Source organism: Indicator indicator, chromosome 11, assembly GCF_027791375.1.
Source record: "Indicator indicator isolate 239-I01 chromosome 11, UM_Iind_1.1, whole genome shotgun sequence".
NCBI classification, from domain to species: Eukaryota; Metazoa; Chordata; class Aves; order Piciformes; family Indicatoridae; genus Indicator; species Indicator indicator.
Window position 1 is genome coordinate 6,898,633 of NC_072020.1, and position 27,328 is coordinate 6,925,960.

The 27,328-nt window shown below is 40.5% G+C and overlaps 1 protein-coding gene across 1 annotated transcript in view; it reads left to right on the top strand.

Moving 5' to 3' along the window:
* RBMS3 (RNA binding motif single stranded interacting protein 3) overlaps positions 1-27,328 on the top strand; it is a 688,691-nt gene that overhangs the window by 166,786 nt on the left and 494,577 nt on the right. The gene's annotated exons all lie outside the window — the stretch shown is intronic.

Consider the following 27,328-nt stretch of genomic DNA (forward strand, 5'->3'; position numbering starts at 1 on the left):
GGCCCTGGCACATGCGTTCCATTGAGGTTAGGCAGATTACAACAGCTGCTTCCAGTTAAAAGGTGAAATCTCTCCTTCCTCAGTAGCATTGCTGGGTAATGTCTCTTGAGCCCTTCTCTCTCATGATTTGGAAACATCATTGTGTAATTCTTCCACAGATTACTTTTGCCCTCCTAGTTGCAGTTTTGCATGATTCACGTTCTGTTTTGAATGGCTTTGTCAATGAAAGCTTCAGTTTTCAAATGAAACACTAGCTGGTAACTGAGGAAAATGTTTACTAACAGTTGATAATAAATTAACAAGTTTGCTGTGCCATCACACTCACAGGAAATGGCAATATAAAAATTGAGCTAGAGAACCAGACAGTTTATTGGGAATAAAGCACCTGAGTCCAGAACTTCCTTTGGCTGCTGGAGTTGTTTGACCATGTGCAAAGTTACTGTTAAGTCTTGTGTCTCTCCTTCCCTAAATGTGGAAAAAGGTAGTGGTTTTGCATACTCTTAAAAGGCTCTAAAGGCTGCTGATGAGCTGCTGTCTAAGTGGGGGCCATTGTGTCACAATGTGGAGTCCTCAGACACAGACATTCACTTTTTTGGTGCTGTATTAGGAAGTGACCCGAGTTTGAGTTCCCACACAGTCAGTTGTAGTGGGAAGCAGTAGAAGTAGATGCTCTGGATGTTTAAAATTAATATTTTTTCTACAAAGTCTTCTTGCAATTGTATTGCTCACATTACCTTTCCTTCACAAGAAATGTCAGCAGAAATCATAACTCTGTTGTTACAAGCTCCTCACCTGAAAAGGAGAGAGACATCCATGAACCTCTCAGTCTAATTCGACGAGACAGAGGCATGTTAGGAAATGTTATTAATGCATTCTGGACTGGCCTGTACGTCACACGTGCAATGTAAGAGACTTGGAAGGTGAGTGTTAGGGTCCTGAGACCCTTCAACTGAAAAATAACCTCCTCTTTTGGGGCTGTTGAAAGCTGGGGGACTGCTCAGGACAGCAAAGGTTGCGATCTCATTTTGTTTGGTGTGAAATCTGTGTCTTTTTACTGTAAGGGTCACAGAGCACTGGAACAGGCTCCCCAGAGAGGTTGTGGAGTTTCCTTCTCTGGAGACTTTCAAGCCCTGTCTGGATGTGTTCCTGTGTGACCTGAGCTAGATTCTGTGGTCCTGCAGTAGCAGGGGATTGGACTTGAAGATCTCCAGAGCTCCTTTCCAACCCCTAACATCCTGTGAGTCTGTGAATTAGGTAGCTGTTTTGACAGTGTTGCTATCTGTAGAATCTTTTGTTTGTGGTATTTGGAAACAGGTCACAAGTGGAGCAATCTAGGCACCTTTAGTCCTGCTTTCTTGAAGTGTCCTAATGAAAAACATGCAGCCCTTGAAGTTTGCACGTCCTTGCACAGCCTGTGTGTGCAGCTGCAGGCCCTGCAGCTAGTGTGGAACAAAAGGGTGTAGAACAGGTTAGCATAATTCCACTCCTCAGCCTCAGTGCCCTTTATAGCAGCTATTAATGAAACAGGGGAAAGAGACAGTGAAGTAGTCCTTCATGGTCCCTCTTGTATGCTTTCTTTCCCACAAGGTATCACAGTGTCACAGTATTTTAGAGGTTGGAAGGGACCTCAAGAGATTATTAGGTCCAACCCTCCTGCCAGAGCAGAATCACCTAGGATCGTCTGCACAGGAATGCATCCAGGTGGGTTTGGAAAGTCTCCAGAGAAGGAGACTCCACAACCCCCGTGGGGAACCAGTGTTCTGTCACCCTCACTGGAAAGAAGTTTCTCCTCATGTTGAGGTGAAATCTTCTGTGTTCTAGTTTGAACCCATTATTCCTTGTCCTGTCACTGTGTACCACTGGAAAGAGCCTGGCCCCCTCCACTTGACACCCACCCCTCAGATATTTATAGACCTTGATCAGATCCCCTCTCAGTCTTCTCTTCTCCACACTAAACAGCCCCAGGGCTCTCAGTCTCTCTTCAGAGGGGAGATGCTCAAGTCCCCTAATCATCCTCGTGGCTCTCTGTTGGATTCTCTCCAGCAGGTCTCTGTCTCTCTTGAACTGGGGAGCCCAAAACTGGACACAGTATTGCAGGTGTGGTCTCAGCAGGGCAGAGTAGAGAGGTAGAAGAACTTCCCTAGCCCTGCTGGACACACTTTTCTTGATCCCATTGACTCTCTTGGCTACAAGAGCACATTGTTGTTCCATGGAGAACTTGCTGTCCACCAGCACTCCAAGGTCTTTCTCTGTGAAGCTTGGAGGTAGGAATCTAAGCCTTTGAAAGTGCCTCTGATAAATGACCATGTGCACAAAATCCTGTAGGGAACTTCAGGAGACTTTCTGCCAACCGCTCTCCTCTTTTTTTTCCTCGGGATGCCTTCGGTTAAACCTCCTCAGAACTAGGAAGTGCTTCAAATAAGCGTAGAATAATAAATCTGGTGGTTTAGTGAATGTTAGCCTTATACACTCTTCTCCCTTGTAATGAGTGGTGGGCATTTATTTAAAACATTGGTAGGCCTATTGTATTCTTTAATCTCAGTAAAATAATATATGGTATCATTAATTGTGGGCTGTTGACAAGATTTTTGTAGAAACAGTGGGGAGCTACATTCTGCTGTGTGGAAAAATTTAATGTATAAATAGAAAACAGAGCAAGTGGAGGCTTTCGTTTTGGCACTCATGCAAACAGGTGAAAACAGATTTTGAATGCAAATGTGTATAAAAATAAGGTGTTCTGAATGAATAATTTAGCTTCCTGTGGGAGTGTATGAAATTGATCATTTGCTCAGCATCCTCAGTTTGGAAATTGAAGCTGCATGTTGTATCAGCCTGACAACAACACTGCATGCTCCTCTTACATCAGCGTCAGGAGGCAATTGTCAGTCAGAGGTCATTAATATTCACATGTGCAGACCAAAATATAGCGTTTGCTTTTTGAATAGGCTGCCTCACAGGAACTCTAGCCAGATTTTCTCTGCTTGGGGTGAACCGCACAGAAGGGAGTCATGGTAGGGAGAATCTCTCCATTCTTCATGTTGCCCATTGGGGAAGTCGTGTTCATTTGATAGCAAAAGAAATGGACTAATTTCCATAGCTGCTGCTTCCACAGAAGGGCTGTCTCCCTATTGTCACTCTGGTTCCCTTCTGTGATAGCTCAATTTTTCTCCTACAAGAGCCCTGCCCCTTGAGATGTCCCCTGGAAATGTGATGTGACTGTTCTGGCCTTGTGGAAATGTGGTCTGCCTCTCTTTAGAACCCAAACAGATGAGTAATGTCTTTGGGCTTAGTCTTTCATGACTCAGTTTTCACTGTAGTGTGTCTGGACCACTAGACCACAGAGTCTTGATGAGTTCTGTTAGTTACTGACAGAAAAGTACTGCTGATATTGTTGTAAACACAGCTGTCTTCCCAGGCTCCTGGTGGTGGAGTCCCTTTCTTACAGGTTTCAGAAACAGGGTGACTGCTAATTCAACAATATAAACAAACCTGATATCACTATCAACAATGGTGATAAGTAAATAACAAACCCTGCAAAAACATGCAGTTGTCCTGCGTATAAAAGACAACTGGCCTCTGACAAACAGAGCAGGAGTTTTATTGTTCACTTGTGTATTTCATACAGAAATACGCAGGGATTTTTTAGCTCTGTTCTGAAAGTGGTAAAGCTCTGTGTTTTTCAGGACCTTTCCTTTTGATCAAGAGTACATGTTAGGCAGACAAATCTATCAATGAGCTATGCATTTCAGATAGTATTAGGGTTCCCTTCTGGGCATTTTGTACCTCTGTCCTCTGCATCCTCCTTTTGCTGGAGAGAATTGTTCTGGAGCTGCTGTGTTCTGCTTCTCCAGGTATCCTCCTTGGGGGTACACTCTTGGTGTGCCTTGCCCATGGTTAATGACATGCAGTGCCGTTTGCAAAATAAAAGGACTCTCAAGTTCGCCTTAGCAGTTATTTGCTGCCACCCAGTTGCTTTACTTCATTATCCATTTTGCCATGTAATGCCTGTGGGGGTGATCATGTGGAAAAACCTACTTGTCACCATTTTAAGGTTGGTGTGTGAATCCTTGTGCATTATGTTCACTTGTCCTTTTTCTCCAGCTTATGTGACTGGGCACAGGAGAAAATGGTACACCCTCTTGGGATCTCATTCCTGAGAGAAGAGACAATTAGTGTCTGCTGCTGAAACTTTCTGCTGAAACTTTCTGCTGAACACTGCCAATCCAACTTCCATTTCTGCATTCCTGAGGCTTCTGCTATGATGGGCAATGTTGCTCCTTCCTTTCTGCTTCTTCATACATAAGGGCCTGCCTTACTGTCTTGGGACCATTCAAGGACACTCACTAGTCGCCTTGCAGGCAAATAAGCAAACAAGCAGGAAGAAAACAGATTCCCTTTTCTGACATAGAACTCTCTGGGTAAAATAACAGCATGTGACACTATTCTTCTCCTTCACTCCCAGAGTGATTGAGGGTCTGCTGAGAAGATATTGGTGTAGAGCAGGACCTCTAATAACTTGTTTGGCTACTCTGAGAGATTAAGAGATTCAACAAAGATCTCCAAGGACCTAAGAGGAAAGGGTAACAGTTCTGTATCCTATATGTAAGCAGCCAAAGGTTGCCTGGTTTGTGTGCTTGTCTTACTACCAACTGCATAACCTAATGAGTAAAGCACCATAGTCTGATCATAGCTTTAGGGCTTTGGGACTTGAGGATTAGGTCCTGTTTTCCCCCAAGATCACACTCAAGGTCCCTATAACAAGTTGATCACGCTCATCAAATCTTCTAAAAATACAGAGTGTCTTTCTGAAGGTAAATATTTCTGTTGTATTCATATTATGGGTTTCCTTAATGCATATTGAGTACTTAATATGTTTTAAATTATTCCAAACTGATAGGAGTTCTAACTGAGAAAGAATTTGTTTACAACTCTCAAATGAACTCTGTATTGCAAATGATAGAATATGGGATTTTAGAAATTAGAGGTAGCAGAGTTTTCATACCTGATTCAGTACAATACTTCGCCAGTGAAGTATAAAGAGGCCTGCAGGGGATGACATGTGTTGCCTAGGCTGTGGTCATTCAGTTTCCCAGCACTGTATAATGCTTCTGCACAATCTTGATCTTGATTTTAACCCAGGTGGCTTTTGTTGAAAACCATCTGCATGGCACTGTTTGCATCCAGCAGAACTTGAACAGTTTTGTAAGATTTCACAATGGCATTTGACAAATGTAGCGCTAGAATTCAAATCTGTTACATCTGATGAGTTGCCATCATCAGATTTTGGAGGTGAGGGGAAGAAGATGTGTCAAAGAGTGATTGTTATGATCCCCAGTGATACAACTGCCTGGAGTTGTCAGTTATTTTCCTTCATCATTTTAGGGTGTTTTTCTTTCCCTTCCCTGACTGTTCTCTACACTGTTGTATAAAGAAATTACTCTAGACTTGAAAGTGTGTGTTTCATAAATGTCACCTGATTAATTACCATTTGCTTTACTTTGTTCCTTCGACAGATCCTCATGACTTTATAACCTGAATAATCTTTCAGGCACACTGAAAACTCATTCGCTTCGGTTGACTTAAATCTAAGTAGATGCTTTAAAGGCTTTGCTGCAGCAAGATCTCCATCACCAATGGCTTGAGAGATTCATTAGTTAAGTTCTTTAAATACTATGAAAAGCATATCAGAAAGACTATCCATAATCTGTGGTTTGGCCAGAAGGAGGCTGTTGCTTTAAGTTTGAGGGGATGTTTTTATTTTCCTTTCTCCTATTTACTCCTTTGAAAATGGCTTTGTATTTCTAAATGGAGCACAGTCCTAAAATTTCCACTGTCCTTGAAAGGAATTTTCTGAATTGCCCTGTGTTTGCTTAGCATAGATGCCCCCTTTATTGCTGGCTAGGTGGCACTTCGAAAAAAGCTCTGGTTTGTGAAATTGCTGGTTGGAAGTCACACAGTTATTTTTGTTTTAAGTTAATGGGAATCAGAGTCAAATTTGGTTTATGTCAGATTTTAAAATTAAAAAACAAACAAACCAACCACACCAGCAAGATTACAAGCACTTGTTTTATGCCAGCCTGGTTTATGATGATGTTTCATCTTGAGTTAGGAGTGGGTATATGATCTCCCACTAAGCAGCTACAAAGTAAAATCCAAGCAGCTAGTAGTTCCCCTCTTCAGTGCTCTCCTCCTTGCTCATGTCCCTTCTCCCACAACTAACTTCAGTTGCCAAGTTAATTGGATTAAAGATTTGTTATAAACTTCTTTGAACCATCTCTGTAAAACTCACATTGTGGTAGTTTTATTCATCTTAAGCAGGTCTTCCTCTGAGGAAAAACATGCATTTGAATGTGTTTGTGGTCAATGACATTAGAAAACCAGGTTGTCTTGGAAAAATACATTTGCCAGTGTTATGCATTGGGAAGTGATTTTTCCATCCTACCACTCATATTCCAGTGCTGATGAAAACTACAGCTATTAAGTTAGCCTTCTTTGTCTCAGCTCAACTGCCATTTTACTGCTGGTTTGTCACTGGAACAAAGAAAAATACAGGAAAAATCTATTAACATTTTGCTGTTAAAAGAAGCAAGGATGTTCTTCCTTTAAAAGTGATTCTTGCATGTTGCTATGCAGTCAACCATAATTTCCTCAAAAATAAACATATTTTGGAAGCCAAATATGGGTTTCCATCTACCACCTTGCATTGCCTAGAGAAATCACTGTTGTTGTGAGTGAGATAGGGAGTAGCCAGGAAACCACATCACTCTTTATTTGGAGGAGAGACTGTTAAGAAATGTTATATTTTGAAGGTTTGCATAATGTAACCTAGACAAAGCATGTGAAAGCAAAAGAACTGTGAGAATGTTAGTATGGTTCCAATTGCTGAAACATATGGAGCCAATCACTGGCATTGCCTCGACACAACTGGGAATAGAAATTAGCATTTTTCTCTGAAAAATAGAAGATATTTTTTTTCCTACAGTTTGCCTAATTTTTGTGACATTTTTCTTGTATAAAAGCAGGGATATTTTTCAAGGCCATGGCAAGGTATTTTGCCTTCAATACTGATTTCTGGTTTTGTTTTTAATGCATTAAAAATAGGAGAATTACACGCAAAGAAAGAAAAAGACGAAGAGGGCTTGGTATGCAGTTCGCTAACGCTGACACATTCTTGCTGATCCTCCCAGGGTGCACACCGAGAGAGGGCCTGCTAAGCACAGAATCACAGAATGGGAGGGGTTGGAAGACACCTCTGAATCAGGGGTATGCAGAGCAGGTTGCATGAGATCATGTCTGGATAGGTCTGGAAGCTTTCAAGAGGAGGAGACTCCACAGTCTCTCAAGGCAGACTGCTCCCTTGCTCCATCTTTCTTCCACAAAAGTTTTTCCTGATGTTTAGATGGAACTTCCTGTCTTCTCATTTGTGTCCATTGCCCCTTTGTCCTGTCACAGCACCAGTGAAAAGAGTCTGGCCCTCTCCTCTTTCCCCCAGCCTTTTAGAGACTGATGAACATTGATAAGCTCCCATCTCAGTCTTCTCCTCTCCAGGCTAAACTGCCCCAGGTCTCTAGGATAAACAGCCCTAACAGTTTTGCAAAACCCAAGCCAGTATCTATGATGTGGTGCCCTAGCGACCTGCAAGTTTAAATTATATGTGGGTTCCAGTGCATCCTCTTTGATCTGTAACACAGATCTGTATTTTGGTTCAGTGAGGTGATGAGTCACTTTAAAAAAAAAAAAAAGACTTTTTAAAAATAAGATTTAAAGGCTTTTAAACTCTTACATTTTGATCTGAAGAATCCTTTAACAAAAACTATGTGGTAACTTCAAGACTACCTGTACTTCAAAGAAGTGATTGCTTGATTTGTGCTGTGAGGTGAACTTTCCTCATTCTACCTCCTTCACTCCTTCTCTTCTGATTTTAGAATTGTTCCAAGTGGAGAGAAGAGGGCTTTTCTCCCCTGCAGCATCTGTAATTTTTAAAGATGGCTTTTTGCACATTTCTTTTCTCTTTGTAAAGAACTTATCCTGAAACTTTACTTTCCTTTCATTGCTATTATTGTTATTATTCCCTAATGGATTAAACAAATGCATATTCAAGTTTTCACATTGGTGAGTTAAGCATCCATAACGCTGTGTAAGCATCAGCATTTATTTTAAGGACCTTTCTTTGGTTGTTTGTAAATATAGATAGTATTTCTTGAACTTTTTGCCTTCAGTTGGCAAGCTTTCTCCATTTCTAAGCAAGCAGGTCATCCCTGTTGTGGCTAATAACCATGCTGGAAATAGTACTTAAATTGCTTTGTGTAAAATGATGAGGGAAAAAAAAAATGCATATATATAGCATAATTTCTTTCTTTTATTGTGTGTGTTTTGCCATTGTGTTGGAGGGGAAAAGTGAGGCAAGAGGATGACTTCCATTTTTTAGTAAATTAGAGTCAATTTCTTTTCAAAGGCTACACATTCCTCCTCAGTATTTAAAATCATCAACTCACAATGCATTTTGGTAAGCAGCAGACATAATTTGAGTGCTCACCTAGTACACAGTTCCATACACACAGCAACTCAGTGGGTGGAGTTCTTATGGACCCTGCAGTATCTTCATTGGTTTGACCAGAACATTTCCAGGTTTGAAGCAGCTGGGAAGAAAACTGCCACCAAGTTAAGTTACGTGGAGTGTAAGAACTGGTTGGATTTTATTTTTTAAAATTTATTTTATTTTTTTATTTTAATTTTTTTTATTTATGGGAACATAAGTGTTTTTTAAGGAAATTTTTCTGGGAAAGAGCCAGGTAGAAATGAAAAGCACAGAATCACTGAATCACAGAACATCAGGGATTGGAAGGGACCTCGAAAGATCATCTAAATCCAACCCCACTGCCAGAGCAGGGGCACCTAGAGTAGGTCACACAGGAACACATCCAGGTGATTACTAAATGCGAAACATTTCTTTCTCCCCAAAACTGGCAACAAGTATAGGCAATTCTAGTGAAGGCGACACAAGAAATTAATTTGAAAACACAGTCTTTTAATATTGATAGGTTGATCCACAAATAATGGCAGGGAAATAAGTAGAGGTAAGAAAAATGAAGAAGACTAACCTCTAACTTGCTGTTTAAAATTAAATTCTCAGCTTGAGTAAATCAAAAATGCTGTGCTGAAGTGATATAATCTATTTTCACTTAAAACTATTCTTTCTAAATCAGCAGAAATATGCTATTTGTGCAAGGTGGCTGCCAGGGTATTACAGAGATTGTCCTAAGAAAAACAGCTACCTTTTTGATTCACTGATGGAGCTTAAATACTTGAAAACTAAAATTACCCAAATAGCTGGTGTTAAAGTTGTCCAGTTTGTTCTTGGTTGCAGTGAAGAATGACAAATCAAAGAAGGCTGGCAAAATCTGGATCCAGACTTCTCCTGCATTCCAGTATTTTGGCTCCAGAGCTCTGGGTTGGAATGATGGACTGTTTTCTTTCTGTTGAAAACATATTGAAGCTATCTCCTGAAAAAAGGAGGAGCAGGGTGACAGAACCCTCTGAAGTTCTCTGGATAGTGGTATCTGACCTTCACATGGGAACTTCAGTGGGTTAATTCCTCCTTCAAATGAAGAGGAGCTTTCCAATCTGCTGTAAATAAACAACAAAGCATCAAAGGAGTCAAGCTACAGCAGTATAAACTGTGTGCCCTATACCTCTTGTATTGATTACATCATTCTCTAAACCTGTGGGGATTTGACACTTCAATCAGCTCTCCCAAGTTGTTTTTTGGTTTTTGTTTTTGGTGGTGGTGTGAGGTTTTGTTTTTGGTTTTTTTTTTTTTTTGGTCATAGCAATTCAACTTCCAGCATAGATACAGTACAAATATAGAAAGGTGCTAGAGCAAAAATACTAGAAAGGCTTTACAATTTACTTTCAGGGCAAGGGTCACTAAGTCCTTTGATATTTTCTTTTCCTCTTCCTGCATGGTTCATTAAATTCCCTCAAAGGACATAGTATGTTGTTCACATGAATGAAATAGTGATAACATGGTCCCATTGCTCAGGTCTATTAACTAGTTTAAAAAAACCCAGCAACCAACCAACAAACCTCAAACCTACCAACTACTGAATCAAGGCTATTTCCACACAAGTAGTGTCACAAGTGCTTCTAAGTCTATGTAAGCCAAACCTGTAAGAATATATTGCACTAGTGAGTTGCACAACCTTTGTTAGATAATTAGTGTATTTATTATTCATTGATTTGGTAATAATTGATAGGTAATACAGGTCACATTTTTAGGTATTGATGTATCTAGTGTTTAGTCTCATCCATTGTGGTCATGCTACAAAGTGAGCTGCAAGCAAGATGTTTGTCTGCTCTTAAGGAACAATTACCAGAGCTGACAAGATGACTTGTTGAGGAGTAGCCTCAGTTCAGTATCTGAGACCCAGAGTTTTTACCAATTTATAGAACAACAACCCCATGCAGCACTACAGGCTGGGGACAGAGAGGCTGGAGAGCAGCCAGACAGAGAGGGACCTGGGGGTGCTGGTCGATAGTAGGCTGAACATGAGCCAGCAGTGTGCCCAGGGGGCCAGGAGAGCCAATGGCATCCTGGCCTGGATCAGGAATAGTGTGGCCAGCAGGACAAGGGAGGTTACTCTTCCCCTGTACTCAGCTCTGGTCAGGCCACACCTTGAGTACTGTGTCCAGTTCTGAGCTCCTCAATTCAGGAGAGATGTTGAGGTACTGGAACATGTCCAGAGAAGGGCAATGAAGCTGGTGAGGGGCCTGGAACACAAATCCTATGAGGAGAGGCTGAGGGAGCTGGGGGTGTTTGACCTGGTGAAGAGGAGGCTCAGGGGTGACCTCATTGCTGTCTACAACTACCTGAAGGGAGGTTGTAGGCAGGTGGGGGTTGGTCTCTTCTCCCAGGCAACCAGCAGCAGAACGAGGGGACACAGTCTCAAGTTGTGCCAGGGGAGGTATAGGCTGGATATTAGGAGGAAGTTCTTCCTCCTAATTCCCCATTGGAATGTGCTGCCCAGGGAGATGGTGGAGTCGCCATCCCTGGAGATGTTCAAGAGTAGCCAGGATGAGGCACTTAGTGCCATGGTCTAGTTGATTGCTTAGGGCTGGGTGATCAGTTGGACTGGAGGATCTTGGAGGTCTCTTCCAACCTGGTTGATTCTGTGATTCTATAAATTCACATTGTCTGTGTCCACACCTCCATTCACATTATTTAATGCAAACTGAAGTAAAAATGCCATATTGCTAAACGTCACAATAATTTGTGGTTTATAGTTTGCAATCAGATTTCCCCACCCCCACCCCCCCCCCCCCCCCATATTGCAGAATTTTTCATGTCTTTTACTCCAAGGACTCTCTAGATAACATTATTGTAACTATTACTTTAAAAAGTGAAAATATGAAGAAATACTTCTAGAAAGAAGGCTGGTTTGTAAATATTTGTTTTCATGAAAATTTGTCAGCTAATACTGCTGTTATTAATGCTATATAGTTGTTTTTACACCAGCTCTCAATTAAAATGTTGTGCTTTTTCACGTTTATATTGTATTTGCCTAAAATGAGCCTTTGCCTTCTCTCCTTTCCTTACTTCTCAGGCCTTGAAGGAAGTGGGACTAATCCAGGAATATTAGCAAAATCTGAATTTGGGACGGATCAGAGACAGTGCAATCTATGTTTATTCCTTCAGGATTACAGATGCTCCTTTTTGCAGCTAGCATTCATAGGATTGGGGAACTGATAAAAATGGGAAAGATGGAATGATTGAGCAATTTTTGCTGCAGTGACATAATCTCCAGTAAAATCCTTAGTGATACCAATGTGCTTTGAAAACAATTCGTTTTCTCGCTGCCTGATGAGGTCCTTATGTATTATTATTGCATTACACTTCAGCCACTCTCTGCCTAGAAATCACAGGAGTCAATGCAAGCATCAGGAAAAGTCAGAGGGTCTTTTTTTTCCTTTAGTCTTACATGGTGAGTTCTAATATATGACCTTGGTAATGATAAATGAGTCTGGTTTTCATCTGTCTCACTGGCTACATAGTCCCCTCTTATGTCTGAAGGCATGAGGATGTCTTCTGTACCCTATTGTGATCCCATGGCAGAGACTTGCTCTCACAAGTAACTTCCCTTGAGTATTTTTCCCTTAGATGACTGTCTTGGAACCTAATGAAATGTAGAATTGTTAGCCAGAATTGATTTATAGAATTCTGGCTCCCTAATCCAAGCATAATCTAATGAGCTCTGACAGTCTCCACTGTTTAGGTGAATTGAATGAAATGGAGAAGCTCTCAGGAATGTTTGTATGTGGCACCAAAAGAGGTACTTGCTCCCTCTGAGTTTTCTTCAGAGCAATTTTCAGATTTGAGTTTCAGGCAATACAGAACTTGCACTGGTCCCTTACAAGCTTTCACACCTGAAAAAGATGTCTGCAGATATTGATTTACTCCATTGAATGCTTCCATTATGTATTTCTTCCTGAACCACAGAGCTTCTTGCTTAGTACCTATACCTGGCATGCTGTTTCTGACAAACCTGGTTGCAGCCATTGGAGGCTGGAATTAGCAACATCCAAATGTGCTGCCACAGGATTTGACAGAGTGAAACAGCAGAATACCAAGGCCAGTGGTTGTATCACTCTGGCAAACCTTGATTCAGGGAAACCCTCTTAGCTGGGATATCAGGCTGTTATCAGGAATAATTAAAGTACATGTTCTCTTGATGCCTTGGCTAATATTTCCTTGTTATGGTTAGTTTCATGCCTTGTCACTCAAGCAAACAAACAAGATCTTTTCCTGCTATTACTGTGCATGAATTCTGCTACAGACCAAGCAGGTAAGAAGTCTTGTGATTATATGTTGGAGAGGAGTCATACCGAGAAGGTCCTTTCAATTTCTATTGTGTCAGACAGTCTTAATGCAAGAGATTAAGCAGCAGGGAAAGGCTAGTTATGCTGTTTAGGCTCTTGGATAGGAAATGCAGCATGGAAAATTACCAAATCTGGCTCTTCAGGAAGATGAGCTCTGATTTGCCACTTTTATGTGAAAACCTGGTGCAGTGGACTCTAGGGTTCTTTTAGGCACTGAATAGAGGCTTGCACTTGATTATAAGAAAGAAGGCTGTTAATATAAAAGGACTTTTCTTTATAGAAGCATGGATAGCAATGCTCTGAAATACATGAGACTCAGAGATACTTATTGTAGAGATACTTATTGTGTAGAATGAACAGAGGAAGTGACCAAAGATATGCTTGCTTCAGAATGCTTTTGTAGGGTAGGATTTCTAATCAAAAGCTGTTTCAGTCGAGGAAGGCATGGTGAGAATTGTCGACTTCCTTGGCAGTGATTGTTAAGACTAACTGAAATGCAATTTCTCCTGTGTTAAAGGTAAAAAAAAAAAAAAGAAAATCAAAAGGAATACTTATGGGCCATTATCTCTAATATAAAAGAAAAATCATATTAATGATTTTGAATTAAAGAACAATGTGCAGTGCTCACGAAATATTTGGAATTGCATCTATCTGGGGAATGAAGCCAGGTTAGCCCAAAAGATCTGGTGGCAGTGGCAAGAGTAGAGTCAGACAAGCCCTCTGCCAATACTCAATTATCTAGAATAATATTGTTTTATGTATTTGTCAGGCTTTTGAATTATTTTCTTTCTCAAAAGGAAATAGGAATTTTCCCTTGACCCTCAGAGCCTTCAGAAGACAATGTTTTGCTAAAAACTCCCCAATATGCAAATTCCTAGCAGCATTTTGATGCTTTTGTGTGTAATTGCAAGTTTTCCAGTAACCTATAGGACATCTTAAAAGTGTGGTTTTGTAGTAGAAGTTACAAGGATGAATAATTATTTCCCAGGACCTTAACATTTATGTGCTAATATGTACAGTCACAGAGCTTACATGGTGCGAGATGTACCTAAAAGTCCTCTGACATTACATGAAGATAGTCTTGATCATTTTTTTTCCAGGGTTCCCAAAGCTTATTTTCCTTCTGCTTAGTTTTCAGATGATTTTCCTTCTTTGTACCTCCAGTATCTTCCATCAATTTGTTTGAGTCAGGAGACTCACAGGTCTTTTCTGCTCAGAAAACTTATCATTTAACAATGGTTTCTGGTACATCTTCCTTGCTTATTTTCTGAAAATTAGCTGGTGGAGAAAGAAGAATCTTTTGCCTCCTTAGTACATTCATTATGCTCATTAGCTGGAATCATTCTGTGATATTTGTTCTTGAGATTATCATACAAGTGCTTCCAAAAAGGGTGCATGATAAATGAAATGGTCCATATCAGTCAATAGTTGTTGAGTATGTGGTGGGAAATAGCAGAACATTTCACAAAGATAGTTTTTAGCCTGACTTCATTCTCTAAATTGCCCAGGGAAAGCCAGTTGCCTCTGGCAGGAACACAGTCTCACTAGATTAAACTCTGCTTTGGCGAATATCCCCTCAGCAATACACACCATTTCATTAAATCAGTCAGAATCAGGCAGTTGTGCATTGACAAGTTTCTTAAACATTTTAAAGTCACCTTTCTTCTGGGCCTCTTAGGGGAGTATTCATCCTCCTATTTCAAGAGGAACCATGTAGCTATGTCCTGTGAAATCCTTGTGTGCTTTTGGTGCCCTGCAGCAGTACACAAAGCTCCCTTCTTAGGAGGCTTTTTGGGGATGGAATGGAATACCTCTAGTGAGGCTTTTGGAGTAGATGACATGAAGCCTTGCTTGCTGTTAGAGATGCAAGCAGAATCCTGGTGCTTGGGAGGTGGGGTTCGGGGAAAATGTCTGAAAATTCTTGTGCCTGTCTCACTTGTAATTGCTGCTTTTTCTAATCAGCAGTTCATTTCTTAGAATCAGTTGGCAGCAGTTTTTCTTCCCACTGCTCTGTGAAGAAATGTGTGCTCTCAGAGACTGCAGAAAGCAGCTAAAGAAAATTCTTCATATTATTAAGAAATGGGATGATGACTCTTTTGCCTGAAGGTAAAACTAAATTTGAGCAGCAGGGAGCATGGAGAGTGTGAGGATAACTAGGGGCTGAGGAGCTAATGTCTGCTTTCCAGGAGAGCCAGAAGAAGGGTGTTCAAAAGTCATCTTCAAGCGTGCTGGATTGTGCTTTTCTAAACCTTCCAACTCCTGGGGGTCTTTTTTTTCAATGAGAAGTGTGCTGTGCTAGGATGAAATACCCATTTGCTACCTTTTTGTGTCACAATGTCATGTGCTTTCAAAGAACAGCTCCTGTAAATATACCTGTGGCCAGATGCTATTCAGAACCTTTAGCTTAGTAGCTCAGTGCTCTGCATGCAGCTCAGCCTGGGCTCTTGGGGGACCAAGTGCCCTTAGCAGGAGAACTTGCACCTTCCTGCTGTCCTCTCCAGCATCCTTTTGTACTCCTAATATTTGGTGATTTTCGTTATCCCAAAGAGAGGCTTGTAGAAAGGGTTTTAGGGGAAGAGGCATCTGGCAGATTACTTCCTCCTTTGTCCTCCCCAGCTAGGAGCCAGCCTCCCTGCTGCTGATGGGAGGGTATGAAGCTTTTCTGCCACCATCCCTTTCAGTTACACTGCTGAAAGCACCACTAATCATGAGGAAGAGTTTCCCCTTCCTGTTGACTATTGCTCAATGCTCTTTGGTTTGCCCTGGGTAGTGCTTCTGGCAGGCATTCCTGAAGCCTTTGATTTGGAGCTGTGCCTTCATTTCCTTGTGTCTGGAAGCAATTTTGGAGAGAACCCTGTTCTGACCTTCCTCCATGGCAAGTCACATGCCACAAGCTGCACTCTGTCACCAATTTCTCTGCATAGAATCATAGAATCACCTGGGTTGGAACAGACCTCTGAAGGTCATCTACTCCAAGCCCCCTGCAGTGAGGAGGGACATCCTCAACTACATCAGGTTGCCCAGAGTCCTTTCAAGCCTCACCTTGAATATCTCTAGGGATGGGGACACTCCTCTGGCCAACCTGATCCAGTGCTCAAGCACCCTTGTTGTAAAAATCTTTTTCTTAACATCCGATCTAAATCTACTCTTCTCTGATTTAACACCATTGCCCCTTGTCCTAGCACTACAGGCCTTCCTAAACAGTCTCTTCCCAGCCTTCTTGCAGGCCACTTTCAGGTCCTGGAAGGTCACTATTATGTCACTGAGCCTTCTCTTCTCCAGGCTGAACACCCCCATCTCCCTCAGTCTGTCCTCATAGCAGAGGTGCTCCAACCCCCCGATCATTTGCACGGCTCTCCTCTGGACCAACTCCATCAGATCCATGTTCTTCCTCTATTGAGGGTTCCAGAGCTGGACACAGTACTCCAGGTGAGGTCTCACCAGAGCAGAGTGTCAGAATCACCTCTCTGGCTCTGCTGGCCACGTTTTGTTTGATGCAGCCCAGGATGTGATTTGCCTTCTGGGCTGCAAGTGCACACACATCATGTCCAGCCTCTCATTCACCAGCACCCCCAAGATTTTTTTCCACAGAGTTGCTTTCTATCACCTCCTCCCCCAGCCTGTATCGGTAGTGAGGATTGTTCTGACCCGGGTGCAGGACCCTGCATGTGGTCTTCTTGAACCTCTACCTCTCCAGCCTGTTCAGATCCTTCTGGATGACATCCTGTCCCTCTGGCATATCAACAGCACCACTCAGCCTGGTGCCATCTGCAAACTCACTGATGGTGCACTCAATCCCACTGTCTAGATCATTGATAAAGATATTGAACAGTACAGGTCCTAGTATGGGCTCCTGAGGGGCGCCACTTGTCAGTGCTCTCCATCTGGGCTTTGAGCCATTGGGCATTACCCTCTGGATGCAACCATCCAGCCAATTTCTTATCCATTCTACAGTCCACCCATCCATATCTCTCCAACTTGGCAAGTAGGATGTTGTGGGCAACCATGGCAAAGGCCTTGCAGAAGTCCAGATAGATCACATCCACAGGTCTTTTACCTTCCTTTTTTTCATTGCTTCCACTGCCTGTACATCTCCTTTTTGTCATTTAGTTTAACCATCAGGTCTTAACTCAGACATGGTTGTCTTGTCCCTTCCTTGCTAGATTTCCAACACCTGAGGATTGAGATCTCTTGCATTCTGTGGAAGTGTAGTGTAGTGTTCCAGTGAGGTGCAATGAGAAAATTGGGTATTTAAATTGCACAGCTGTTTGCAGTACCAGAGGACCAATATTCTCAGTATGATAATGAATGCTCAGTTACTCTCTGTTGCTTAGAAGTGATGAAACAAAAGAGTAATCCAAGGCTTTTCTTCTTTCCTTTTATATTTTAGTTCAAGGAATGGTATAATTTCAATTGTTATGAAATTTGCTTAGTGTAAGTAGTATTGAATACAGTTAAGAACTACATCATCCACTCCAACTTTTACAAACCTTTTGACATGCTTTTATTACTGCTTCATGATCAGAAAGATTTGCTGCTTATTTGAGTGTAGGAACCAGAGCTTCCTTCTATTTGGCAGACTTTATTAAAATCTCAGCACTATCAGGACAAGAATAAATTAAGGATATATAGAGGGGATTTGCACAAAGATACAAAACTCTATGTATTATGAACTACTTACATAATTCGATCAGTTACTTAATTAACTGCAAATATAACTTTTGGATCTCTGAAACGTGACTTGTCTGTAGCAGTCAGTTTGCACAGGGCTTCAGGGTTTAGCTCTAGTGAAGACTTTCAGTGAGGAGTGTGAAGGCATGGCATATTATAGCAACTCTTGAAGTTGTCTCACCTCTTCTAAGCCATCCAGAGGTTTCGTGGCAGCTTTCAGTGAAGCACATATTATTTATTATGTATTATTTATTATTTTCTGTATTATTTCTATTTTCTGTACTATTTTCTGAGAAGTGGAATTCAGGATTTCCCATCTGCTCATACCCTTGTGCAGGTGTACTGACATTTCAGTGAAATGTTTGATCTGATTTCATGGTGGCCGGTGATCAGTGGTGCAGGCCATCAACAGACCATTGGCCCAAAAGTTTGGGGCTTAGTGATGTGAAAGCCATTGTGCAAAACACATTTTTGTTCTGAATGAATGTCAGAAATGCAGACTGTGGTGAGGGAAGAGAAATTGTCACCTAGAAGCCAATTAAATATCATGTAACTCTTCAGATTCCTGTCCACAGTTGAGAACAGAAAGTTACTTCAGGCAATTCCTGAGTGAAATTTTGTTTGGAATTTCTGGAGCTCCTATGTTTAAATAAGAAATTGTGTTTCATAAAGGTATATGATTACCATAAGTAGGCAAATGATGTATGATTTCCTGTCCAACGTGTGGCTTAATTTTTATGTGTTATACCTACAGATCCTTCCTTTTTTAGGATCCATTCAGGAAGAAGACTCCTTGAATTCAGTATTTCCAGTCTTTCAGGAGGGACCCAAGAGACTTCCTTAAAATTGATGTCTTTTTTGATGACATTGTTTTCCAGGATCTGCAGACAGGAGTCTGTTGTTAAACCATACTCAAAATCTGAGCAAGTCCTTTCAGACATATTATGATGGTGTTAGGGCTATGCCTTTACAATTTTTTCACAGATCTTGAGCAGAAAGTGATAAGAATGTAAATAAGCCACTATTGGGTATAAGAAAGGAAAATAATGATTATTCTAAATGATTATTCTGATGGGAGGCATAGCACCCTTTAAGTTCAGTGTGTTCCTGCTGGGCAGTCTATCAGGATGCTTTCCTGTGTTTCTCTTCTTGCTTTCTAGCAGGAGCTGTTGGAGCACTGTATCACAACAGCTGTGAGATGCTCTGTAAAGATAATTACCCTCACATACTCAGTTGACCCTGTAAATTAAATTTGGATACACCTTTGAAATATAACTGGCCACACTATAGTTAACTTTTTCTTTGCTAAAATGTCATGGTTTTGCCAGGTGCAGGGCAGGGGAGGAAGCAATAAGAGGGTTAATGGGAAGAATGGAATTGATTATAACTGGTATACATTTCAGGTGATGTAAAGCATCAGCTCTTTGCACAGGGAAACCAATGATTAAAGACCTGGATAGTTCTACACAATTGACTTATACTCTAGAGTGGTGTTCTCCAAATTACAAAACCAATCAACCACCCTAATTGCCTTCATTCAAACCCAGTCACCAGTTTGATTCTTTTACCAGCCAAATAAGACAGCATAAATCAGGCAGTGTGAATGCTGGGGAATGCATGCCTGGGACCTGGCCAGATCTTATGTAAACCTGACCGTAATATATCAAGTCCATGGCCAGGAGAGACTTACATTTCTCATTTTGGTGCAGCATGTCCTTTTGGCTTTCTGCAGAGGAGTGAGTGTAGCACTGCTCAGGCCACACCTTGAGTACTGTGTCCAGTTCTGAGCTCTTCAATTCAAGAGAGATGTTGAGGTACTGGAACATGTCCAGAGAAGGGCAATGAAGCTGCTGAGGGGCCTGGAACACAAACCCTATGAAGAGAGGCTGAGGTAGCTGGGGGTGTTTGGCCTGGTGAAGAGGAGGCTCAGGGGTGACCTCATTGCTCTCTACAACTACCTGAAGGGAGGTTGTAGCCAGGTGGGGGTTGGTCTCTTCTCCCAAGCAACCAGCAGCAGAACAAGAGGACACAGTCTCAAGATGTGCCAGGGGAGGTATAGGCTGGATATTAGGAGGAAGTTCTTCCTCCTAATTCCCCATTGGAATGTGCTGCCCAGGGAGGTGGTGGAGTCACCATCCCTGGAGATGTTCAAGAGTAGCCAGGATGAGGCACTTAGTGCCATGATCTAGTGGATTGCTTAGGGCTGGCTGATCGGTTGGACTGGATGATCTTGGAGGTCTCTTCCAACCTGGTTGATTCTATGATTCTATGCAACGTTCCAGGTCTGAGTGTGGACCCCAGTATTGATGTGACTTTGCTGTGGCTATGGTGTAAGCAAGGGATGAACAGAGCCTTTACTTTGTAGTGTCTGCATTTATTAGGATTTTTCTGTAAAAGGCTCTAATGGGATTTACTTTGCTTTGAATCCAACTGTTGCTGATATTAGTGAGAGCCATTTTAGGCCCTAGTCAGGCTTTTCACTATTGTAAAACCATTTGTTTCTTTTTAGTAGAGTGGTGGTAATTAATTTTCATTTTCAGTGTGCATTCTTTTAGTCTGCTTTTGTGTGTGTGTGTGTTCTTGTTTGGTTGGTTGGTTTTTTAATAGAAATAATTTCTCTGTTTTAAAATATGACCCTTTTTCAGCATGCCTGTTACCCACTACTTAGTATAAGTAGGAAATGGAGCTGTATGGCAGCTTCTAGATCCTGGACACACTGAATGACTATGGAAACAATTAAAGATTGCACTGTGCCTGAGTTATCTTGCCTTGGAAAGCAGTGAACTGCTCTCTAGCTCTCAGTTGGACTAAATGCCCATTAAAAATTCACCAAGTCCAATATGACTGTCAGTTTAGGAAGTGCAATCACAGGCAGGCACTAAAAGACCTTGTTGGGCAAACACCAGTGGTTAAAAGCAAACAGCTTAAGCAGATGCTTAAAGTAGAAGAATAGGGAATATGTCTGCCAGTGGGAAGAGACTGTCAGTGTAAAAAGTCTTGTAATGAATGTTGACAAATATACACATGAATTTAATTTGAAGAGCTATTGTTGAATTGTCCAGTATGAGAAAGGGGGAAACTTTAAAGAATTTAGAGAACTTCCATTTCCTTTAAATGTGTACAAGAGAACACTATAGATCACTGATATAATGACAGAATAAAGCTGGAAAGCAGGCACAGAACATGACACTGATAGATGAAAATCCATGATTACCATGCCGAAGACTCGACCTGTTCCTCTTTCTGATTCTGCCAGTAATAAGAGAACATGAGCATTTGATTTCCAATAAAATAAAAAGGCATTCCATAGAAATAAAGTAGGGTGTTGTTTCTTGTTTGGTTTTTTTTTTTTCAGAAAATACTGAATCTGGGATACTTTTACAGGAAAATCCTAGTGGTAGTTATTATGACTGGTGCCTTCTCCCTTTACAAAAATTTAAATATTAAAAAAAAATTAATTCTTATGTTTTAAGATGTAAATGTATCTGGTAAAGAATTCTTTGCTGATAGCATTTCTCAGCTTTCCAGATGTTGAATACTGATTGTTTTACAAGTTTTCTAATAGATTGCCTCTAAACTGGTGAACAGGATGCTAGATTATAAGACAATGGCAAACATTTACCATAACTGTCTCAAAAAAAAAAAAAAAATCTATTTCCTGTTGCTGAATATTTGCTGAAATAGCTGGAAGATACATGCTTTGACTTCCTTTGGCTGTTAAGTGGAGGTAAAATGCAGCATTCTAAAGTAGTAAATACTTGATGACTCAAGAACACTTGACAGCCTGTTTCAAGCAAGGGGACGTTTTCATAACCTATGACTTTTGGTTAATTTTATCAAATTGGTGTATCACTCATGGCTTCTTTTCTAGAGGTATGTCATTTCTCTTCTTGGACAGAGGAAAGGAAGAGGGAGGTAGCTTGTGTTGGACATGAATGCATGTGCAGGACCTGATCTAAGAGGAAGGAAGCTGCCTACAAAGCAGAGGTTATGCATGATTTGGTAGAGAAGTCAAAGGAACGGCAAGAAGGACTTTTTTAGGGAGAGCTGACCTAAGTATAAACAACATTTGAGACTATGCAGAAAATTTGAAAATTCCCTGGCTGTCTGTATAGTCTCTTCTCAAGCTTGTGGGCCTGCCTGCTGGCCAACTAAGAGATGAACTACAAATAGGATCACTAAAATCTGAGGAGGAGATATCCTCATGTTATGAGGATGATCAGGAGGGAAGCTGGCCAATGGAAGGTAGTGATGATCAGAGAACGTGCAGACAGTGAGGTGCTACTCTTGTAAAGAAACATAGAGCTGCTGGGTTGAAAATAATCTGAGAAGCCAAAGGAAGAAACTGGAGCTTCTTTTCCCAGGGGTATAGTGAGTGCCTGAACAGGAGGCCCCTAGGGCTGAGGTTGGCTGTGTCCAAATACAAGTATGCCATTTACTCCTGCAAGTTTCTCATCCAAAATCCAAAATGCAGTGTTCACATAGAAGAACCTGGAAAAGAGCAGTGGAGCCTGACAGGGATGAAGAATCCTTTCCCCCCACCCAACTTCCCCTTTCCTATGCCACGGGCAGTGTGGAGAATTTCTTCTGACAAGTGGTATTGTAAGCTGTACAGAAGAAGGAATCGAGTGCTTCCCCACATGAAATTAATTGCATAATAAATACTTTTTCCTTCCCTTTTCATTTGTCCTATTTCTGTTACATTTTCTCTTCCCATTTCCTGATTTTCATTCCTTCATAGTCTCTCACTTCTCTTCCATTCTGACTTCATCTGTCATTTCATCAGTCCTGTCTTCTTTTGCTCTGATTTTGGAAACATATAAATCATTTTTCTAAATATACCAGGGCTCTAGTCTTTGTGCTTTTCTAAATTATGATAGTCTGGACCCTTTGTTCCACTCTTTGGCCCATGTACCCCATCTAGCCATGAGGAGGTGATGAGATCCCTCCCCACACCCCTGAACTGGAGAACATTGAAGTGTCGTATGTGGGGCTTAAAGAAAACCCCATAGCTGCCTATATATGCAGGCAAATGGTTCTGTGGAAGCAACATCAACACAAATAAGATTGTGTCCTGCCAAATCTTGATTTGGCCTCAGATCCTCCTTTTTAGAGTGAGGAACATATGCAGCATATTGATCTTCCTTACCCCTCTGAATAATCCTGCATTTTACAGTGACTGCTCTGAAAGATCTGGTTTAGCAGGATGTGGACAAAGAACCCCAGATTTCAGTCTTCAGGCAGATGGACCTTTAAACAAAACTCCCTGCACAGCAGGGACATCTGTTACAATTTGTGATCCACAACTTTAAGGACACCCAAAATTCAGCTATGGGGCTCAATCCTTAGCTAGACCCAGCAGGAGAAGTGAAAGGCAAAGTCTGTGTGCTGTGAGATTTAGTAAGAGTAAAAATAGTTCCTCTAGCAAATTGGAACTATATGAATTTAACCTTATGTTAGCCAGGGGATGGCTTGGACATCTTTTCTTTCACTTCTTCATCCTAGAAGTCCTAAGGAGATGGAGAGTTTCAAGCAGCTTGATTGAGCCAGGAGAGGGATACTGCACATTAGGATGATATTTTTAAAAATAGATTGTTCCTGAAACTGTTCCAATAGTCATTTTTCACTCACCCATGGAATTAGGAGTCATCCCAGTTGTTTGCATTTACATTTAATACCTTCTGCATCTTCTGTTGGGAGTTGAAGGGTACCAAATAATTTCTGTCCAGTGTTAGACATCGGAGCTGCAGAACTCTTTATGCTCTGCTTTAAAATATGTTCATTAGCTGGTGACTGATACCTATTTAGGACAAACATAAATTTCTTTTAAGTGCTAGGAACTCGTTTATTCAGTAGATCTTTAGCAGTTTTCGAGGTTTTTCTGGAAAAATTATCTGACACTTCTTATTGCATTGGTCACTTCTGATGGTGCTACCAGCATTTGTGCAGAGATTATATGATGCTTTAAAATGTTAATTACTGGTTTGGATTTTTTTTTTTCTATGAATAGTTAGTATTAATGTAGGATAAGGGCCACTTAAGACATGACTGAAGTAGTTTGCCTTTTTTGGCACTCATTAGATGTACATGGTTTCTTTTCATCAGCTTAATCCTTTCAGCAGATACTTCATCTGCATTCCTTGAAAACATCAGGCAAGGGCTTCAAGAAGCTTTGGTTAGATTCTCACAATGTGTTTTGCTTGGACAGATAGGACAAACATAAAATTCATGGGACTGTGGTTTTGGCACACCACATGCTGTATTTTAAAAGAAATCTATCTTTAGCCTCCCTGATCACGGCACTTTTAGACATGAATTAGTATTTTGTTTATAGAACTTCTGAACTAATGTCTGTGAATATTTTAAAAAAAAATCCAGAAGGTGCAAACTTAAATGGAAGCAGAGCCAAAGCGATTTCTATTTTTTTCCCCAGCAAATATTTAGGAGAAATAGTTAGATATTTAAGTTCTGCTTGACAAGTTTCCCTTAATTTCTCAGATCCTGCTATCCCTAACTGCTGGTGTCACAGCTTTTCTGCAATAGTGCTCATGCCAATGAATGCTTGGAATAGCCATTTGTAATTCAAAACTTTATCTTGAAATTCATTTCACAGGGTATACCTGGCAAGAAGTCAAAGTGCTTCATTTTGTGATCTTTCCACTCTCTGCACTACACAATACGACTATAGCTCTTCTAGCTCTCCCTTCAGGGGTTGCCTTCCCACCGCCCCAATCTGTCTCCACATGAGCTGACCTTTCTCATTCAGGGGTAGAAATGTGGAACTAGAGTGTGAATATTAATTTAGCAATTGAACTGTGTTCTCCAGCTACGACATTCTCTCTCAACACAACAGGCAAAATTAATTGATTTAGCATCTAGTCACACCAGACTGATACTTCATTGCATCCCGCAGAAGAAAAAGTGGAAAAGTAGATCTTCTACATAGCTCCTCCTATTTCTCCTTAGTTTGGAGTAAAATTAAAAGGAAGAAACTTCTGTGTTGTTCATCATACACCCAGAGTCCCTTGGCTGTTTTATGACCTTTAAGGAACATTCAGTAGGTGAAACATTGGTTTTCACTGTGACCTGTAGTGAGTTTTATCCACTGAGCAATTAACATTAGGCAGATTGTCCCATGACTGTATAGCTCTTCATACTGCTTAATGTTATTTCTAGATATCATTAGACATGAATAGTGTTTCTCTCCTTATAATCTTTGCATAACAAAATTCCCCTGGAAGTGTTCCCTGCTGTTTTCCTGTAATTTTCAAAATTTCCCCCAGGTTTAGTCACCTCTGGATTTTTTTTTTTTTCATGCTGTCACCTCTTCCCTCACTGATGCTTGAACAAACGGTGACAAACTCACGTTGCTCTTTGTAGACTTTGAATTGCACTGGGAAGAAGAAAAACCCTAGACTATGTCAATTACTAAGTGGAAGGGGGTCTACCCCTAGGTCTTTCCTATTTGCCAAGTTGAAACAAGAGGTCCTTTAGCATGGAAACACTAAACTCTCATAAGATTCTAATACAGTGTGCTTCCAAGAATACATTTGAGAGTAAGCAGCAGCACTTTCGTAAGGACAATGAAGCATATAACCATGGATTGCAGATGGCTTTGTCTTTGAAACTCTTTAAAGTGCTGCTGCTCAGTTTGGGACTTCACCATGAATTCTTCTTCCACAGTTAACCTCTCCTATCCTTCCAGCTGGGATAATCTTTTGACTGTTTTGCTTTCCTTTAATAACAATAGTAATAATAATAGTAATAATAATAGCAATAATAATAGTAATAATAATAGCAATAATAATAATCAAAAGCAAAGTGAACCTTAGAGAAACTACTCTACAGCACATACATTCAAGTTTCAGTAGTGTAAAAAAAAAGTCTACAATTTCTCTTCTCAGGAATGTTGTAAATTTATGGCTATCTAGCTCCACATAGCTCAGTTTATATCAGCTCTTAAAATCATAGAATTGTTAGGGTTGGAAGGGACCTCAAGAATCATCTAGTTCTACCCCACCTGCCATGGGCAGGGACATGTCTGTGGTTATTGGAGGCAATTAATAAAAGTAGATTCCTTCTGGGTTTTTTTGACCATTATAAACCTCAGAGACTTTTATTACCCCTATAATCTTGTCCTTTAAACTGTTAGTTTCTTGAGTGTCAGACTATAAAGTTACACATTTTCAAATGGAGATTCTTCATATATTCACCTAATTTTAAATTCTTTACAATACCTGGAAGAAAAAAAAGAAGTTTCACTGGAAGCATGTGCAAGTAAGTGGAGAGAAATGGAAGGTAAGTTAGTACAATGAAATAGATGCCCAAGATTTTAAGGAATAGCCTGAATGTGGTCATCATTTCAACTATAGGTGCAAGTTGCCTGCTGACACCTACTTTTTCTGTGATTTCCTGAATTTTAAAGGCAAATGTAAGTGTTCAAGTGCAAATTACACTGCTTGGTCATCCTTTTTGCTTTTCATGCAAAAATATGGATTTAAAAAAAAAAAAAACACAGTGGATGATGCATCTTTTGAACAATTTTGCCCAAATACAAAGTAAGCAGAAGTACAAAGAACACTTGTGTAGGAGAATATCGAAGGCAAAAGCAAGACAATGAAATACTTCAACTGTTTGCTACTGTCATTGAGTCTTCTGCATCTATACCTCAGCTGCACCAATATTTCCTCCAGGAAGCAGGAGACATAATGAACATGTGTGGTTTTTCCCCAAAATGAGTTTATTAAAAGAAAAAAAAAAAAAAAAGTCAATAGGGCTCCTCACAATTTGCAGCCCTGATACGCAAAGAGGCTGACAAGCACTTCCAAACGTTATTGACTTCCCTTGAGTTCAGAAATTTTGTGTGATGGCTGTATTGATTGGTTTATTTACTTTTAAGCAATGAAATACACCAGGGAGAGACATGAATAATGTGACAATATGTTTTAAAGATTAGCATAGTGAAAGTCTCTGGTAAAGATCAAATAGGGCCATACGCACCCTCTGGTTTTGATTGCTGGATCTCAGTGATCGATGCAGCAAGGCCCTATCAGACCATTAAACATCTTTTGTTCCATAAGCCACTACTAAATGTTTCAGAACAAGGTGCAAGCTATCCTGTAGACAATAAGAGTGGAGTATGCTGCCCAGAAACGATTAATCTTCCTCACCTTCTTTTATAGCCTGTATGATGAAGATTTATATCCTTTCAAAACAAACAACAAAACTCCCATTTTCCATCTCCCACCTTTTTGTTCTTGCAATGAAATAACTTCAGGTATTTCACTTTAGTGAGGATCAATTCTATTAGATATTTAAGCATTTGAAATGGGAATTTGTGTATGATTCAAGTAGTGCAACGAAACCCCTGGGCTTCAGTAGGCTTCCTTCCATGTTTGTGAGTAAGACTCTTGATGCACCAGGAACTTAGCATCTAGAACAAATCTGATATCCAGCACCTGAACATCATTTCCTACCCCTAAGACATCTTAGCAGAATCATGCCAAACTGTATGATGTTAAAGAAACAAATGCTGCTTCATCTAACTAGTTTGCTATCCTTTAATCAGCAGATGTGATCCATGAAATTAAAAGATGACTTAATTTTTTTCTTTACCATAACTGAATTCTACTGTAATTTAGAGAGAGAGAGAAAGTATGTTCCTGTGTATTTTTTTTTCTTTCATTTCAGGATAAAATAAAAATATGTAGAGTAAAATGGCCTACTTCTTAAAAATAAGTTTTAAAAATGAAAGTAGTTTTGCATAAACTAATCCAATTGT